At 39.8% G+C, this 20,075-nt stretch overlaps 1 protein-coding gene across 3 annotated transcripts in view; it reads right to left on the bottom strand.

Annotated features, from left to right (window-relative positions):
* Nucleotides 1–20,075, bottom strand: part of Sgms1 (sphingomyelin synthase 1) — a 258,044-nt gene that overhangs the window by 180,511 nt on the left and 57,458 nt on the right. For 2 of the 3 annotated variants that reach the window (XM_026408957.2, XM_026408959.2), the window contains exon 2: nucleotides 4,630–4,720. The gene's annotated coding sequence lies outside the window, so the exon portion shown is untranslated. Of the gene's footprint in view, nucleotides 1–4,629; nucleotides 4,721–4,945; nucleotides 5,045–20,075 lie in introns of those variants that run through there. The other variant, XM_026408958.2, reaches the window with a different exon arrangement.

Raw genomic sequence — 20,075 nt, 5'->3', positions numbered from 1 at the left:
GGTTAACCAGAGTCACACAGACTAAAGAGACCTTCAACTTGAAACCCAGTGGTCTGCTACCAATGAACTTAACATGGCTCCCTCTGCACGATGCTGCCAACCTCTGAACACCCGGACTATACCAGAGGAAAATGGAAATCAATTCATGGGCATTTTTGCACACATCAAATAAAGAGTACAACAATAAGCATTCAGAGGTGAATTTGCTGAGCAGGAAGGAGGAGAAGTTGGAGAGGAAGGTGTTTAAAATTTATTAAAATTTACCAATTTATTACCTTGTAAGAGAGACGAGGACAGTGTTACAAATGGTGACGTGTTCCAGAACCAAGGCAGAGAGATAAGAACCCCATCTCACTCTACAGCAATGTGACAAGGACTGAAGCTCTGAGACACAGGAAGCACACACAGCAAAGTACTGCTCTGGGTAGATGACAGGGCCTAGTGGCCAAAGGCAGATTCATGACCACTCATTTTAACAAGGATATCTGAAAGAATGCATTCCTGGGCTGTCTCTCTGACCAGAATCACAACTTCATGGTAGCAAAGAAATTGCACTCAGGTGAACTCCATTAAAATCAGGCATCTAAGGATCCAAATCACAATCTTCAAAGAGACACATAAAAAAAAAGAGGAGAATGGGAAGATTCTCAGAGGGCCAGCTCCTGCTCTGCCTAATAAACTGCCTGGCCAAGGCCGAAAAAAACAGAGCAGAGGTGATCAGACTCTCCCCTCCCTATCCAAGCAGTGCACACTAGTGAATGATGGCTCCCCCAACACAGGGGCTGGCCCCGGCTCCCTGGAGAAGCTGCTCCAGTTCTGTGCCTTGCTTTCCCAGCTCCCTGCTTGGAGCCTTTGGAGTGCTCAGCTAACACGACCATTTTGAAAGCAAAACCCAGCAGGAACGCCTGATCTGACAGCCAACAAAAACCCAGGAATAAAAGGACACAGATGCAAGGAACCACCATCAGTAGAATTTGCTCTCTAAAAGAGGAAAAGTCACAGAACTTTCTGGTGTTTTATTTTTTTTCAATGTGAAAGCCTATGGCCAATACCAGGCCATCTTCAGAACACCTCTAGTCACAGAGCTCAGCATTTCCTAGAAATGTTTATAGCACTTGCTTTCCTAATATTACACTAGTGTTATAAACTTCATACCTATAACCTAAAAAGCATAAAGATTTTGCAAATTAGAGACATGACTAATGTATCTCTTTCATCATGGAATCCACACACACCTGTGTGGTTGCCTTTATGTGATTATTCTGCTACAGAATAAATTTTAAAACTACTAAATCAGCAATCTCATCTGTCAATCATTTTGAAATTTTTCTTTCATATGCCAGAGCCCAGGGCAATTTAACATTCTATAGACCAAAACTTTCACACTGTGCCTATTAAAGGGATACATAATGTGAAGACATGTTGCTCGGAGATAATGCCTAATTCACAAAAGCAAACTTCTATTTTCTGCATTCCATGTGAAGAAGAAAAGATCCACAGGCAGAGAGCCACAACTGAATCTTTTATATCTAGGATTTTGGAGAGAACAAAAAATGACACTTTGACAGAAAATAGATTGGGAGACATAATAAATTTGTGCTGAATAAGTACTCTGTTATAATGAGTTATTCCAAGTTATTCCAAGAGTGGTAATTCCAATTTCCAAGGGAGTAAATATTAAATAGAGTAACTAGAAAAAAAAAAAAAAAACCTGAGCAAAAGTTTAAGGACACAGTGTATGAATACAGATGTTGTTTAGGAAGCTTTCAAAGAGACTGCTATTTCAATATTTTCTTATACTTGGGTGACATAAAGGAAAATAATTTATTATTAAAAGTGTAAAATGTTTAAGTAAACTAACAAAAAGCATGTAGAAAATACTGATTTTTTAAAAATCACCTGGGCACTCCTAATTCAGTAATTATGGTAGATTAGATATTTGCAGGTCTTTCTGCTATCCTATAATTAGATTCTGGATAAATTAATTTTAGAAACTTTCAATGCAATCATTAGTTCCAGGCAGAGAAACAAATCCCACAAGAATATGGCAAGAGCAGTGCACTAAAGCCTGAGCAAAGAGCACTAAGGAGTGAGCACAGAAGCTGTAGCTGCTCTGGAGGCCACTCTGAACACACCAATGACAGGGACATCTAGATCTCTAGCATTTAGCAAGGTGAGAAAAGTCCAACCTGAAACCAGGATTCCATAGGAAACAAAAGTGGTCCTCAGTCCATAGCATCCTCCTGGTCCTGGTACAAATCAATACATAGCCCAAGTAATACCTCAAGATTCTCAAAATATTAGCAATTAATCTAAACTCAACATGCACAGTAGAAAAGAAGCACAGACACAGATTTAGACCACCAGGGATTTAGACACCAGTATTATAAAAATTTAGGATATGGGGGCTGGGGTTGTGGCTCAGTGGTAGAGCACTTGCCTAGCATATGTGAAGCACTGGGTTCGATTCTCAGCACCACATATAAATAAATAAAATAAAGGTCCATTGACAATTAAAAAAAAAAATTAGGATATGATACAATTCCAACTCTACTGTTATTTAAATATATGAAACATGGAATAAAAAAATGGGCCAAGAGAGACCACCATCAAAAATAAAGATTTAAAACAGAAATAGAGCCTTTAGAAATGAGAAAACATAATCATTAAAATTTAAAATTTAATATATGGGCTAAATAGAAAATCCAATACAGTTGAAGAGAGAATTCTTGAATTAGAAGCCAAATCTTAAATATTACCCAGAACAAAGCAGAAATAAAACATCAAATAGAAAGACATGAAGAGTAAAAAGTTCTAACATCCATTTAATCAAAACCAGAAGGAGGAAATTGAGAGAGAATGGAGAAAATATAGAATACTCAAAGACTAATAGCATGAGAAATTTTCAGAACTGATAAATGATACGAATCTGCAGATACACAAAACAAAGCAAATATAAAACAGGATGAAAAACAGAAAACTATACATAAACATAATGTAATAAAACCACAAACTACCAAGACAAATAAACAATATTAGAATAAGATAAATCATCTACTAAAGAATGACAAAAAGAAAACTAACAGATGCCCTAAGAGTAAAAATAAAAACCATATTAACACAATGGAACAGGATGTTCGCAATGCCAGGAAGAAGTAACTGTCAACTAAGAACTGTAAGAGTGAAATAAAGACATTACAAAAACCAAAACTGAGAAATATTACCACAAGAGATTCCCAGAAAAAGAAATTCTGAAAAAGGCAAATCTAATCAGAATAAAGGTGCAGATAGGAAAAGGGAAAAGAAGCAAGAAATGATAAACACATAAACAAATACCAACTTGAAACAATACCACTGTCTAATTTGCATGGTGAAACAATAGATCTGAAGTACTGAAGGAGTGAGTCTTTGTTAGTTGTCCTATGAGTTCTGTATTATCCTAGAAAGGAAACAGAATACCACATACTGAGGGACTTCTAAACTGTCAAATGTGCACACAGTACTTTCAGGATAACCATTAGAAGAACAGAAATAAAATGTATCATTTCAAAGCCAGAAGAGAAAAAAGAAAATTGAATGAGAATGCAAATACACAAATCATCAAAAACCTCAATCCAAAAAAGATTAGCAATAAAAAACAGACCATACGCATGTAATTAAAACAAATTGTTAAACTATATTTCAAAAAAAAAGCAAAACAAACTGCATTCATTGTACATACAAGAAAAAAATTTATCTACCTTAAAAATCCTGAACTTTGTTCTTCAAAGAATACTTAAGAAAGATGCTCAGTCTATTAATCAAGAAAAACAAATTAAGAGACAATGATATACTGTCTATACCCACCAGGCTGGCAACAAAATATCAAATGTTGCAGGGAAGTGGGACATCAGATAAACTGTGATAGAGTCTCTCCAAACCAAACTTTAACAAAAAAAATTTTTAATTAATTTATTACTATTGCATGCAACAAGTAAATCTCACAACACAACTGAATGAAAAATGCAAGTTGCAAAACATATATGAAAAAGACCAGTCTCACATTAAAAAAATATATATATAAGAAATAGATTTTTTGGAGATACACACACACAGTAATCATGCTAGTATGGAAATCGGCGATGACACTATAAACACTACTTAGTTCAGCTGGCTCTTACATTCTAGGTCAAGCTCTTTATCTAATTCCAATTGGCACCCTGAGCAGCACCACACTAGAATGGCCTTAGACTGCTCAGGTGCAAAGAAGGCAGCAGACTTGGTGAGTGCAAGCTTCCAGGTAAAACCTCAATCAAAAGCAATTCCATATAAAGGAACAGGACTTGCCCCAAATGATTAAAGAACAGAACCTGCCTTTCAGTAACCTTTCCTTGGGGACTGAAACAGTCTCCTCTGCCCTTTGTTTATGTGTTCCTCCCACTCTAGCTGCATTTCTCGTGTCCTCCAATGGGAGAGCTAGCTTCTGTATTTCTTTTCCCTACCTTCCCACAAATACTGTCATTCCCTAGGCAGACTCTGTCCCTTCAGAGCCTTACATACAATCTCAGAAAAAAAAAAAAAAAGAGAGAGAGAAGCGATTACAGACCCATGAGTATTTCTAGAATGAGTGAAATGCAGAATATAACTTACCTGCATCGTCTTTCATACATCCTCTGGTAGCTCCAACTTCACTGTTCTTGATACTCAAAATCCACAACCTCCTCGGGCACTGAAGCTTTGCCTAGAAAAATAAAGGCAGGAAATGAGAAAGGAGGCAACCAACAGGAACCAAAGTATCCATGGGGAAAAGAAACTCATTTAATCAATCAAGTAAAAACTTGACCTTTAAGAGGAGAGAAGTCCACCCAAATTAAGGAAAATCTCTAGCTTAGTCTAAGACATTTTCCATTTTTAACCAAAATTATTCACAGTAAATTTAATATTTATAGAAGTCATGATTATTTACAAAGGGCCTTCACGTGCATTTTCTTATTGGAGGCTAAAGATCTTGAGAATACACAAGTATTATCTTCAAATGCAGAAGCTAAAGTTCCCAAAGGTCAAGGAACTGTCCCCTCACTACTCAGCTAATAAGTTAACAAAGAGGAAATCTAAGTTCAGCTCCATGATTCATCCTTCCCAAACTCTTCCACTACATAAATGGTATGATGGTTTCAACCTTCTTGCACTAGATATGCTTTCTTAGCCAACAGATACAGAAATAGTTTTGCTTGCTAAGTGACAGAGACACTATCATAAAACTATTTATTTGCCATAGGCAAGGTCTTGTGACCACACAAGAAAAGTCACACTGAGGTGGTAAAACAACTCTTGTATCATTTCTACATACCTTCTTTTTCCCTCTTTAAGTCAGTTACATTTTTTAATTTGGAAATAATTTTAAGCTCAGAAAAATTGTAAAATAATAATAGGACAAAGAATATCCATGTACTTTTTATCTGGATTCACCTACGAATCACTGAACCCATTTACTTAATCATTCACTTCTCTCTCCACACCCATGTGAGTTTCTCCCCTGAGCCATATGATCATAAGTTTCAAACTTCATGGCCCTTTACCTCTACATACTTCAGAAATTATTTCCTAAGAATAATTATGCTCTTACATAACCACAAGGTAGTGATCAACCTTGGTAAATTTAATATCAGTTAATATTTTAATCTACTGCCATGTTCAATTAACCTAAGAATGACCTTTATAATATTTACTTCCCTCCAATCCAGGACCCAGTCCAGAGTCAGATATTGCACTAATTGCTATTTTTCTTTATCTTCCTTAAGTCTATAACACACAATGTTCCTGTATCCTTTATAACATTGACACTTTAGAAGAATATTTCCTCTCTGCCTTTTATATTAATAGAACATTTCCATTTTGATTTGTCTGACGTTTCCTCAGGTGATTCCTGATGATTCAGTTCAGGTTATACTTTCTCAGCCAGAAAAACTAAAGAAGTGATATAATTCTCTGAATATCTCATCTGAATTTAAAAAAAAAAAAAAGTCTACTTTGATCCCAAAGTATAGTCCAATATCTCCAATTAAAAATTGTGGGAGATCAACCTTGCACGTGACTGAGTCACACTCCCCAGCTGGGTGCTGAGGTGCTCAGTCACAGAAATGTGGTAGAGCTTTCCCCACCCTTCTTGGGTTTGAGGGTCAGTGTCTCCTGCATGGGTGTGTCTTGCTATAGCCCCATAGGTGGAGCTATGCTCACCTGTTCCTTTGTAATATAACCCCTTACCCTCTTTAGGATAGAATCTTCCATGGAAGTGCCTTGTGTGTGTCCCCTTCTCTTACTGTGCCCTTGGGTGTGGCCTACCCAGGTGTCAGTCAACCTGCTGACAGTGGACATCATGAAGATAGACTCAGCCCCCTGAAACCTGACCCCCTGTCTCATTTGAATAGTTTCTCCTCAATAAAAGGGGTCAGTGTGTTCTCTCTCTCTCTCTCTCTCTCTCTTTCTCTTACTCTCTCTCTCTCTCTCTCTCTCTCTCTCTCTCTCTCTCTCTCTCTCTTCCTGCGGACCCTTAAGGTCAGAGGAGCCGTCACAGCAACCCCAAAGAAAAAGGTGTCTCTTGTGTGGTTATTTCATGCAGCCCAGTCAGCCCAGTTCAACTGGAGTGACCCCTGAGCCTTTTAGAACAGAAACCCGGCAAAAAATTACTACATTTTCTCTTGCAACTAATAAGTAATCTGTGGGAAAACACTTCAAGATCATGCAAATATCTTGTCCCAAATCAAAATCTCTCCCTAGATTAGCATCCATTGGTGATGTTTGCATGACTTAAACTTTATAGTGTGATGGCTCCAATATGCTAACTCCAACATCCCCAATGTCCTTATTTGGGAACTCAAACTGTCTCAGATTTAGCCAGTGGGAGCCCCTACAAGCTGGCTTCTGTATTTTTGTGAGATGTTCCACTTTTTTTTTCTCTTACTCTTAAATTTCCTTACTTTCTCACATTTAAAAATAAAAGTTTTGCATTCACCTTTTACCTATCCTGTCTCTGCCCTGCATGCAGTCAGTTCTCCAAAAAGCCCTGGGAACTTTCACGGAAGAATGGTGCAAGAGACCAAGATCTGCTTTAACACTGTCCTACAGTCACTATTTCTACTGATTACATTTTGAATATGAATCATGTTTCTCTGCTTCTTTTCAATTTTAAGGTAGGCAGTTAAGAGGGTTTCCATTTGATTCTGCCAGCAGTTCAATTACTGATGGATCCTCTGGATGCTGTCAGGCTTGGTTCTCTACTTGGTTAGATGGGTCTATTTCAGAGACATCCTTGGTCCTCACATACGGCCTTCCTCTAAGGTATGGTCCTTACTCCTAGGTTGTGGACTTTCTGATGTCTCAACAGAATGGGTAAGGTGCTCAGCAAGACCTCTCCACATTGGGTGAACCAAAACGTCAATCTCTCCCATTTAACACAAGACCTCTTGCATCACCCATCTGTTTTCTACCTTGTACCAGCTGCTCTGTGCCAGGCACCACTCTGTGTAAGTCTCACCCCTCAGGTAGCTCCCTTCTCTCCACTACCCCGCTATACAAATTCCAGCCTCAACAGCACGGCTGAACTCTGAGATCCACCTTCTCAATTCCAGGAGACCACATGTTCTGCTAGGACTCACCTCCCTGTATCTTGGCAGGGAACATGCACAAGTAGAAACCCTGGGCAGGCTTGAGTCCCCGTCATGGGGTGCTCTTCTTTCAAGGATCACAGACCTGGCTGCCTGTTGTCCACTGCCAGTGGCCTCCTAGATGGATGGCCTGTCTTTGAGGTGTTTAGGGCAGGAAGGCAGGACCAACACCAGTTACCTTCTTTCTTCTCTTCAAGTCTTCAACATCAAGGCTATATTTGGGAAGGGTGAAGAATCAAACCCTTTCAGCATATAATAAATGCTCTCTGCTTAAGCATTTCAGAGAAACTCACTTTCTAACAATCTGTTCTTAGAAACATACAAGTTTCCTTTTACTACAGCACTGCAACATCAAAAACTCTCTCTAGCAGTGAGGCAGTGCCAGACAAGGTGACCAGGAAATGTCTCTTCCTTCCAGAAAGCCAACACTCACTTCGGACAGTTGGCTATCACCAGGACATGCATTTACACTTCCAAACAGCACAGCAAAACACTCTATCCCAAGCACAGCAAGTTCATTACTCTTCTTCATTTTTCTTGTTTATATGCATGTATTCAAGATGAGGAGGAGACTCCTTTTCATGTATATCATTTTCTGGTATATTTCCATTTCTATTGCTAACCACCATTGAGAAAAATGATCAGAAAACAATAGTCAAAAAGAAAACGTGCAATTCCAGACACAAAGTTAATCAAAAGAAAACTGCCCAAAAAAGAATCATAGTTGTATCATATGCTATGAGAAAAGAAGATTTTCGATCACAGGGTGCTGGAGAACAAGTCTTTCCCTGCACAGGCCAGCAGATCTGCTCCATGGCGGGCACACAGGTTCCTACAGGGAACACTTCTTCAGCAGATTTTTCTCCATATTAGAAATTTACACAGCAGACTATCTACTTCACCTTCTCAAAAGGAGTCACTGCACAACAGACCTTTCTTTAGCTTTATTTCATGTGCCCTTGAACTTAAAAGAAAGCATCCGATAGAAACACAGTGCTGGCCTGTCCTTTTGCCCTCCTCTGTCCATCCTAACATTCTCCATCCTCTGGGAACTCTTGGGACATGGACTCATAGGTGTCCATGTCTCTTTTGGACCCTGTAGAATTCATTTCCACAAGTCAGTATGTGTCCAGTGACATAATTTCTAATTCTTCTGTGGGTCACCATTTCCCCAGAATTCAATGGGAGTCCCTGAGCCTGGTAAAACAAGACTTCTCTGATCTGTGCCCCACCCCCCCTTCCATCTTGCCTCCCCATATTTCATGCCCTACGACTTGTGATAGGCTACAGCCTTCCTCGTGAAGCAACCTCTTCCCTTTTTCCTCTTAGCTAACTCCTGGCCTGGTAACCACTTGGGAGTTTTTTGTGATCTGAGCAGTTAGTCCTGACCTTAACATTCTCATAGCCTGTGCTCACCTTTATTATAACAAACTGTACTGAGGACTTGCAGTGTGCTAAGCATGAATTATCTCATTTAGTCTCCCATGAACTCTGTAAAGTAGGTGCCATGATTCCACTTTTCAGATAAGCTCAGGCAGGAAGTTTCCCAATGTCACACATCTGGGAAGTGGTACAGCCAAAGAGCTGATAGGCTTTTGATGATCAACAGCATGAAATATATTTAGATGAAAAATAACAGCGAAATGGAAGAGTCAGGAAAAAGACTCAGAACTTCAGTGATAACCCCATGACAACACTAAAGGGTAAAAATAAAATGTTGCTCTCCAGAATCCTTTAGAAACAGATACCAAGAAGATACCTGTAAACTAACATCAACTATAATGCTCACAATAAAGTATCAGCAAATTCTAAGGATCCACTAATATACACATGGTTCAAACAAACAAAAAAAAAGTGTTTAGAAATAGGGAAGGATGTTCTTATTAGAACATGTGAGCATGCACATACACCAATGTACCAAAGATGAAGAAGAGTTCTTAGAGGAAAGAAACTGAAAAATGTATGTAACTAAATCAATTCCACTCTCAAAAAGTTCTTATATGACACATAAGGGTAGCATGTCAACTCCTACACAAATTGGAAGTGTTAGTAAACAAGCAAAATCCTGTTGCGGCCCTTCAGAGCCCTGTATGTGACTAGATCAGAAAGCCCATTCCTGTCTCCAAACTGTGGAACTTAGGAGCTAAAGAAGGGGGTGTACAGGAATGGAAATGGCCAGGTCCCTCCCAAACATCACCCTGATTAGTCTCATGAAGAATAAGATAGAGAGGATGATTTTCCTCAAATGGGCATCCTCACAAGGATTACTTTTCCTCATGTTGCAGACCCTGACCATGAAGGAGGATAGACAGTCTCACGCCATAATAAGTATCAAGCAGGGTCAAAGACACCAATGCTGGGCTCTATACTTCTGGAGAAAACCAGGGAAAAATTAGAAAAGCATCAAAAGCAGTAAATGCAAAGATCATTGATATATAACCCTAGATATGAAATTCACAAGAGAAGTTTAACCTGGGGGGGTGGGGGGACAAGGAAAACACTATCATTTAACATCATTTAAAGCACTGCTCTGCTCTCTTTTTAGCAATGGATACCATTTTTCTACTTACGTCAAAGGTAGAACAAAGGGGGAAAAAAAAAGTTTTAACCTCATGCATGAGGATTTTAGCTCTAATGTAAAGACTTTTCCAAAGCAAGAATTTTTAACTCAGGAATGTGTTGTTTGTATATCCATGCCAAGATTGCTATGTTAATTACTAATTGTAAAACTCCCATATCAATATTCAAATCAGCACGTGATTCTGCGCCACAGAAGTTACAGAAATAACAGATGATACTACCAACTATTGAGAGCTTTACCATGGGCCACTAGAAAGAGACCTGAGGGGAAGCCCAGTTCTGCGACTGCTATGGTATAAAATTCATTAACCATGAAACAGGAAAAAATCTGCCTTTTGAGATTTAGTAAGCTAAACACAAAATATTTAGTCTGTGCCTATCATATTGCAAGTACTTAAAAAAATGTTAGCCATTATTGTTGACAAATAACTTTAGCATTGCTTGGTCAACTTCTTCCAGTTATTCAATCCCTGATCCAATTAAAATTGAGAGTCGAGGTCACTGAAACCAATGTGACTGCACAATGAAAAAGAACTGGCCGCGTGTTCAACTGTGCAACTTGTCTATACTCATCCACTCCCTCATCAAACTTTCACAAAGGACCCATCACCTGTAGAGCACCGGGGTTGTTAGGAGCCACAGCAAAAATATTGATACAGGCACCTTTGGATTTTATGACTGCCAGCCAGCAATTCACATTCATATGGTAATTGGACTCATGCTGTCTAGCTGGGCCCATTTTCAGGACTCAGGTTACTCATGTCACTCTTGTAATGGGAGAGTTCCCATTGGTTGGGAAAGGATGGTAGGAGGGTGTTCCGGGGGAAGGGGAAACCCCCCGGCTCAGGTAGAACACACACGTGGCGGACCCACCTGTTAGGGGACGCACACGGCCTCTCTCTAAATAAAACTTTGTCTCAGTTTGACTGGCTTGTGTTTTTGTGCCCAACCGGGTTGCAAGATTGCAAGCCCGCGTGCACTGACAGCTCAGCAGGGGATCGCTCAGCAGGGGTGCCGCAGGCAGTGCTCGGCAGCAGGAGCGGGACTCAGCCGACCCGGGGCCGGGCAGTTTGCGGCATTTTGGTGGCCCGTACGGGGAACGCCCAAAATTTAAAGGTGAGTAATATCGCTCGCCCCTAAGGAAAGGCGACAGAATGGGTATTTCTGTTTTGATTTATTCTGCTCTTATTTCAGGCTCTCTAGCCTTACAATTTTTTCAGACAAGTTGGGATAAATGGTTAACTCAAGGTTTGAAGTTATTCGGCCCTGAGAGAGAGAAAATTGACATAATCATTTTCCTCCTCTCCGTTTCTGTTTCATTCTGTTTTGGCTTTCTTCTATCCTATCTTATTGGGTTACGTTACCTTTATAGTAGATTAGAATCTAGTAAAAAACAAACCGAAAAACTGTTAAGTAAATTGTTAGAGGTCCAGGCCATGGCAGAAAACATATTAGGTCAAGCAAAACAAAAGGTCTCTCAAGCTAGTCAGATAGAAGAAAATTTGAACAAGGCAAGCTCAGGGAAAAAACGGTCGTCAGATAGGGAGGCTGCTACTAACTCCGTTCCACCACCAGAGGGCATAGTTCAACCAACAGCTTTACCTGCCTCCATAGATGATGAACGGAATCCTGAGGCGGGACCCCAAAAACTAGCATGCCCTGTAGTTGAGCAGGGAGAAGAAAAAGAACGAGTTTACCGTGCCTTAGATTTCAAAATAATAAAGCAATTAAAGGAAGCTGTAGCAGCCTACGGCCCGGCCGCTCCCTTCACAGTCAGTATGGTCGAATCTATTACCGGCTGGAACTTAACACCAGCAGATTGGGCTAACGTGTGTAATTCTGTGCTAAATAGAGGACAGTATTTATTATGGAAAATTGCCAATGAGGAATTTTGCAAAGAGACAGCTAGGCGAAATGCAGAAGCAGGTTACCCTGAACGAGACCTGAAAATGTTACTGGGAAAAGAGGAATTTCAAGAGCAAATGCAACAGCTCAGATATGATCCTGGCGTATACGCTCAGGTCGCTATAAATGCAATTAAGGCATGGAAAACTTTAAAGGGACAAGGGGATTTTCAAGGTCAACTATCTAAGATAATACAAGGAGTTAATGAGCCCTACGCTGACTTTGTAGCTAGACTTATTGAAGCAGCCTCTGAGACATTTGAAAATACAGAACAGGCAATGCCATTTATAAAACAGCTGGCTTACGATCAAGCAAATCGTTGCTGCAAAGAGGTCATTAGACCATGGAAACAGGAAGATTTAAACACATATATTAAATTATGTAGAGACATTAATGAACAAGGACAAGTCATGGCAGCTGAAGTAAAACAGGCTTTAAGTACCAAGCCAAAAACATGCTATAATTGCAATCAAGAAGGGCATTTTAAAAGAAATTGCCCCATAGGAGGAGGGTTTAACAAAGCTAGGTATCAAAAGAGTAGAATCCCGGGTATTTGCCCACGATGCCATAGAGGGAGACATTGGGCTAATGAATGCCATTCTCAAACCACCATAGAGGGTATTCCGTTATCAAAAAATGGACAAAGACCAAGTGTCTACCCACGATATCGTGGAGAAAGGCATCAGGCCCCGTTGTCAAAAAACGAATTGGAGGGCCCAATGCCCCGGGGCCCAAAACCACAAATATACGGGGCAATGGAGGAACCCAGCAGCACCATCAAGGTGGTGCCTAGGACGCATTATCCATCAGATCCCTCATCAGACAGACTAGAGGGAGCGCAGGGTTGGACATCTGTGCCTCTGCCAGAGCAGTATTAACTCCAGAGATGGGAGTTCAAATCATTCCCACAGGAATAAAAGGACCTCTTCCCCAGGGAACAGTAGGCTTATTATTAGGACGCAGTTCTTCTACACTTAAAGGACTTATGATAAGTCCTGGGGTAATTGATCCCGATTATGAGGGTGAAATAAAAATCATAGCTAGTTCTCCAAGAGGTATATCAGTAATTTCATCAGGAGATAGAATAGCACAATTATTAATAATACCAAGCCTACATGATAAATTTTCCAGTTGTAATGTAGAAAGAGGTTCCAAGGGATTAGGCTCCACAGGTGTAGATTGGGCTATGCTATCTTTAAATTTAGATTCTCGCCCTATGCTAAAATTAAATATTCAAGGGCATGATTTTAATGGACTGCTGGACACAGGCGCTGACCTCAGCATCATATCTCGCCAGGAATGGCCTAAACATTGGCCATTACAGCAAGCGACCCAAACGCTTAGAGGCCTAGGAGTGGCAACTAATCCCCATAGAAGTGCAATGGTATTAGATTGGAGGGATCCTGAAGGATGTGAAGGAACTATACAGCCCTATGTATTGGACCATCTCCCCATAAATTTATGGGGACGAGACGTCCTAGATCAATTAGGATTGACATTAACAAATAACGTCAATCCTAACGCGCCCACTACTAGGGCAAAACAAGGCTTTAGAAAAGAAAAGAGATTTAAAAATCAAGAACAAGATATAACAGCACCAATTCAAGTAGATCAAGAGATAGATAAACATGGATTGGGTTTTCAAAAAGGGCCACTGAGACAATCAAAATTACTTGGAAATCAGAAAGACCAGTGTGGGTTCCTCAGTGGCCCCTAACTAAAGAAAAGATACAAGTAGCCCATGATCTGGTCAAACAGCAATTAGCGGAAGGACATATACAACCTTCCGTATCTCCCCATAATACTCCCATTTTTGTTATTAAAAAGAAATCTGGTAAATGGAGATTATTACAAGATTTAAGAGCCATTAATAATGAGATGGTTATTATGGGACCTGCTCAATCAGGGATTCCCCAACTGTCTGCTTTACCAAAAACGTGGCATGTTCTAGCTATAGATATTAAAGATTGTTTCTTCTCAATTCCAATTCACCCCGAGGATAGTCCACATTTTGCATTTACTATCCCTGCACTGAATCATGAAGGTCCTGATCAGAGATATGAATGGAAAGTACTCCCTCAAGGGATGGCTAACAGCCCAACTTTGTGCCAAATTTATGTTGATAAAGCAATCCAGCCACTTAGAAATCAAAACCCTGAACTACAGATATTTCACTATATGGATGATGTGTTAATGGCACATAAAGATAAAAACACATTGCTAGAATGTTATGCCACGCTTACAAACTTATTAAAAAATTATAATCTAGAGATAGCAATAGATAAAGTACAATTAAATCTTCCAATTAATTATTTAGGAGTTCTATTATCCTCAACCATGGTCCGTCCACCAAAAATTCAAATACGAGTAGATCAACTCAAATCACTTAATGACTTTCAAAAGTTATTGGGAGATATAAATTGGATAAGGCCTTATCTAGGCATACCAACAGGAGAATTAGGACCTTTATTTGATATTTTAAAAGGTCCATCAGATCCAAATTCACCCCGCATGTTAACGCCTGAAGCTAGAAAGGCATTAAAAATCATTGAAACATATATGGAAAATATGCATTTGGATAGAATTGATATAAGTTTGCCTTTATTATTTATTGTATTACCGACAAAAAATATTCCTACAGGGGTATTTTGGCAAGAAGGTCCATTATTATGGATACATTTATCTTATTCTCCTAATACTATTCTTACTAGATATCCTGAGGCTGTAGGGCAATTAATACTCAAAGGAATAAAAGCAGCAAAAGGAGTGTTTGGGATTTCTCCCAATAAAATTATTACTCCATATACTATGGATCAAATTGATGAGTTAGCTAATGAGTTAAATACTTGGGCAATAATCATGTGTAAATCTAGTGTTGCATTTGATAATCACTTGCCATCTAATCCTTTGTTGTCCTTTTGGTCTAAGCATCCTGTAGTTTTTCCAAAAATGACAAGAAAAACCCCTATCATAAATGCTCCAAATATATTCACTGATGGGTCAAATAATGGTACAGCAGCAGTAGTTACTCCTGATCAAACTTTTACATTTTTAGTACCCAAACAATCAGCTCAAAAGGTAGAGCTCAATGCAGTATTGCAAGCTTTTATGATGTTCAAAGATTCTACATTTAATTTATTTTCTGATAGTCAGTATGTAGTTAATGCTATCGTATCTCTTGAAGATGCTGGTAGGATTTCTCCTTCCTCTACTGTTTTCTCTTTGTTTTCTGCTATACAAAGTCTAATCTGGGATAGAAAGGATCCATTCTTTATAGGACATATCAGAGCACATACAGGATTGCCTGGAGCCCTTAGTTTGGGTAATGAACTAGCAGATAAATCTACACATGACATACATATTTTCTCCACAATAGAAGAAGCTATAAATTTTCATAAAAGGTTCCATGTCAATGCTAATACTTTACAAAAACGTTTTAAAATAACTAAAGAACAAGCCAGACATATAATAAAACAATGTCAAAATTGTGTGACATTTTTGCCACAAGTTAATCTTGGAGTCAATCCTAGAGGACTGATACCTAACCATATTTGGCAGATGGACGTCACACACTTGCCAGAATTTGGAAAATTAAAATATTTACATGTTACAGTTGATACTTCTTCTGGATTTTTGATGGGCTCCCTTCATCCCGGAGAAAAAACTAAAGATGTTATAGCTCATTGCTTACAAAATTTTGCCACTGTGGGTGTTCCTAAACAGTTAAAAACCGATAACGGTCCTGGTTACATCTCCAAGTCTTTTAAACAATTTTGCTCATCATTTGGCATTACTCATATAACAGGAATCCCATACAACCCACAGGGACAAGGCATAGTTGAAAGAGCTCATCAAACTATAAAAATGTACTTATTAAAGCAAAGGGAGGGAATTAGTAAGGGGTATATATCCCCCAAAGATAAACTTAAAATAACCCTTTTTACTCTAAACTTTCTAAATTTGGATTCATCAGGACTTAGTGCTACGGAAAGACATATGTATCCGAAAAATGTACATAAGCCTAAGGTACTTTGGAAAGATATTCTAACAGGACAATGGAAAGGTCCGGACCCAGTAATAGTCTGGAGTCGGGGCTCCGTCTGTGTTTTTCCACAGGAGGAACAGCAACCAATTTGGATTCCAGAGAGATTAACTAAAACAATTTCTACAGAAAAAGAAGATGATTTGACTCAAATCCATAACAGCTGATATCCAGAGTTCCAGCCTGGCTATTCTTGCATCTGCGACAGTGATTTACCACGGTGCCTTTTTCAATATCTATTTTATTATTTGCATTTTTCCCACATCATAAAGTTCTATTTTATTTTATTTTATTTTATTTTATTTTACCTTATTTTTTAAGCTTATACAAACCTAGGTTAATGTTTTTCTGATCAGTTTTATTTTTTTGACTGTGTTTTATTTATTTATTTATTTTTAACTGTAAAGTTTTTAAACATTGCAATGGAGATTTCACCTAGCTATAGCTACAAGGCCTTTATTTACTATTGTCTTATATGTTCTATGTTATGTATGCTGTTTTGTGTTGTATGTCTGTATGTGTGTATGTCCATATTTCATTTATAAGGAGCGCTCATGTATATATAGATACAAGTATTAAAAAAAAAAAAATTTAGTCACGTGACTTATATGGTTTAATTTACTTTAGGTAAACAGCTGTTATTAAATTTTGTTTTTAAAGGTGGTTAACAGATATGTTTGTTTACTTTCACCTTTCCTTTTCATTATATTTCATAATTCTGTTCAGGATAATGTCTCTTTAGCAACATGGCCATAATTCCCATCTCCATCCCAGTGCCGGTGAAGACTAAGACCAAACTACAACTTTTATGATAGCTATCACTATAAACTGTATAAATTGATACATCAATCAAAATAACTCAATAAGACTGCTCATTAAGGACTTAATTTACTTTGGGAGGAAATGGACATATTGATAGACTCCTCCAATTTGAACTGCTCAATCAAGGACTTAATTTACCTTGGGAGGAAATGGACATATTGATAGACTCCTCCACTTTGAACTGCTTACACAACTTGCCTGGACTATGTATCACCTGTATGCATTGTGCTCTATTTGTTGATACAGCGAACTGGTAGTGCTATATCTTAGCCGATGTGTCACCAGTGTTTCCAAAGGAGCCGTCAATTGGCTTGGTGTCGTGGCAATTCTGCGTCTTTCTCCCTTCTGCTAGTGATGGTCTGATTTTGGGGGCCAACAGAGGTGAGGCAAGAACCTCACCCCCCCACTGGCACCAAGGTTAAATTTGGGGGCCAACAGAGGTGAGGCAAGAACCTCACCCCCCCACTGGTGCATAGGCCTATTACACAGGTATGGCTATATACTGGACCGGTAGTCAGTGACGGGTATGATTCGGTTACAGTGGTATCAACCTAAGCCAGGAGACTGACGCAATAAGGTCAGTTTTCCCATGACGGGTAAGAACCATATGTGAATTGGACATACCTAACAGGCACGGTCCCTAGCCACATGTGCCTGTTGTTTATTTAAACAGAAGGGGGCAGATGTTAGGAGCCACAGCAAAAATATTGATACAGGCACCTTTGGATTTTATGACTGCCAGCCAGCAATTCACATTCATATGGTAATTGGACTCATGCTGTCTAGCTGGGCCCATTTTCAGGACTCAGGTTACTCATGTCACTCTTGTAATGGGAGAGTTCCCATTGGTTGGGAAAGGATGGTAGGAGGGTGTTCCGGGGGAAGGGGAAACCCCCCGGCTCAGGTAGAACACACACGTGGCGGACCCACCTGTTAGGGGACGCACACGGCCTCTCTCTAAATAAAACTTTGTCTCAGTTTGACTGGCTTGTGTTTTTGTGCCCAACCGGGTTGCAAGATTGCAAGCCCGCGTGCACTGACAGCTCAGCAGGGGATCGCTCAGCAGGGGTGCCGCAGGCAGTGCTCGGCAGCAGGAGCGGGACTCAGCCGACCCGGGGCCGGGCAGTTTGCGGCAGGGGTAGGGAGAGTGAAGACAGAAGTGTACAGCCCATGCCTATGCTCAAAGAACAAAACCATTTTTATTAACCATAAACATTATTCCAGCTTGTAACTGGCAGTGTTGGGATTCAACTCAGGGCTGTCTGGTTCCAGAGTCAGAGATCTTAGCCCCTTGACACAGTGTCTCTCCCCAGACTTGCCCACTAAGAACTTCTGTGAGGCCACATGACAGTAAGGGCCAGCCCAGCAGGAACATAAATAAAGGGCAGTGCTCATGGGGGATCCATGCTAGCTTGACACATAACAGGAAAAGCACAAGTCCTTGAACTGCAATGTGTGATGAAGACATCACAGCAACCCAGATTGAAACTCATCCAAAATACACTCGTGTCTGTCACTCTGAAGGCCCATCTTCCGGGTCACTTAACACATGCTGAGAGGGGGAAAAGGTGGACTAAGAAGCTGGTCTTGGAGTCAGATGTTCCTGGGTTACAGTGGCAGGTTCTCCAATGTCAGGCAGCTCTATGGCCTTGAGCAAGACTTGACCTTTCTCTATGCTTCAGGATCCTCACTATAAGGATCACAAGAGTTATAACTTACATGCTGTGCTTATGTATAATACCTGGGCACTAGGCATCACATGACTAAAATAGAAATAATAGGCAAATTGCTGCTACTACTATTTTGCTTCAAGACTTAGCCTAAGTCATATGGGAAAACAGCAAGTAGAGAGCATTAGTCTATAAATCAAGAGAAAGATAATCTATAGCATTTGAAATATAACATGGATTCATTGAAATTTCAACATGGACTATTATAACTCCAAAAGTATGATAAACCTCTCTTTCAAGATGCTAGAGAATAAGAAATCCTTCACTTCAAGAGATACGAGCAGCCATATATGGAGGGCCTCTGTCCTTAGTCCTGTAATAGGCACTTAACAGATGTTACTCACTCTTCAAAACCACTCAGGGGATCATCAAGTGATCCTGATTTTTCAGATGAGGATTCTGAGCCTCTCGAGGTGTAAGAAACTGGCTCCAGGTCACGCCACCAACAAACATCAGCGACTGCTACTTAAAACTGAAAGACTCACACATGAGGCCCCCAGGGACATGATCCCAGGGGCAGACACGGCCACTCCACAGGCATTTTTTTGGCACCAATCAGAATTCCACTGGACAACATTTGACATCATCTACCTCTACATTCCCACGAAGTATACTGTGCTTTGAAGTCCAAATCACTGAGAGGTCTTAATATGTCACCAAAGTGATATCCGACTGTAGACCTCATTCTACCATCATTTGATCATAATGTTCTGCAGAGGATCCTTAACACAAGTGGCCAAATTAATGACTCCCACCCTTGTTAGCTATGGTTTTCTATGTGCCACCCAGTCCTCAAGAAAAAAGGCAGCTGGAAGGTTCACTGTGCAAATTCTAGGACTTGTGTCTACTTCTAGGACTTCCAGGACATAAATGCCATCACTGAGGGAAGAGTCCGTGTTTTGATCACCACTGTGTCCTTGGCACAATACACTGCCAGGAATACTGTAGGCCTTCAATGAATGTGGGTGGATGCACATGCCCAGCCACAGTGCCAAGAGGCAGAGAGAAAGGGCTCCCAAGCAAGTGTTACTTGTCCCATTCAGAGAGGCCTCAGCACCTAACTGCTCTTTGAAATTTAACAGTCATAGAAACACAGGAGGTTAGATTTTCTGAATTATGATTATTTTGTAGAATGTGCATATATTATACTCTGGGGTAAAATGTAATTTTTGCCAGTCCTCTTCAACAAAATATTTGCCAATATTTTAAAATACATACTGTCCTTAAAAACTCCTTCTAATCTATTCCAGAAACAGGAATCATACATGTAAAAATCTTACTACTAGCGTTGTTCTTGATACAGCAGGCCCAAGAAGAACAAAGTTGGGCCCACTACAGTTTAATAGAGAAACC

This window comes from Urocitellus parryii, chromosome 5 (genome assembly GCF_045843805.1).
Source record: "Urocitellus parryii isolate mUroPar1 chromosome 5, mUroPar1.hap1, whole genome shotgun sequence".
Taxonomy (NCBI): Eukaryota; Metazoa; Chordata; class Mammalia; order Rodentia; family Sciuridae; genus Urocitellus; species Urocitellus parryii.
This window is presented reverse-complemented; position numbering and strand designations above follow the sequence as displayed.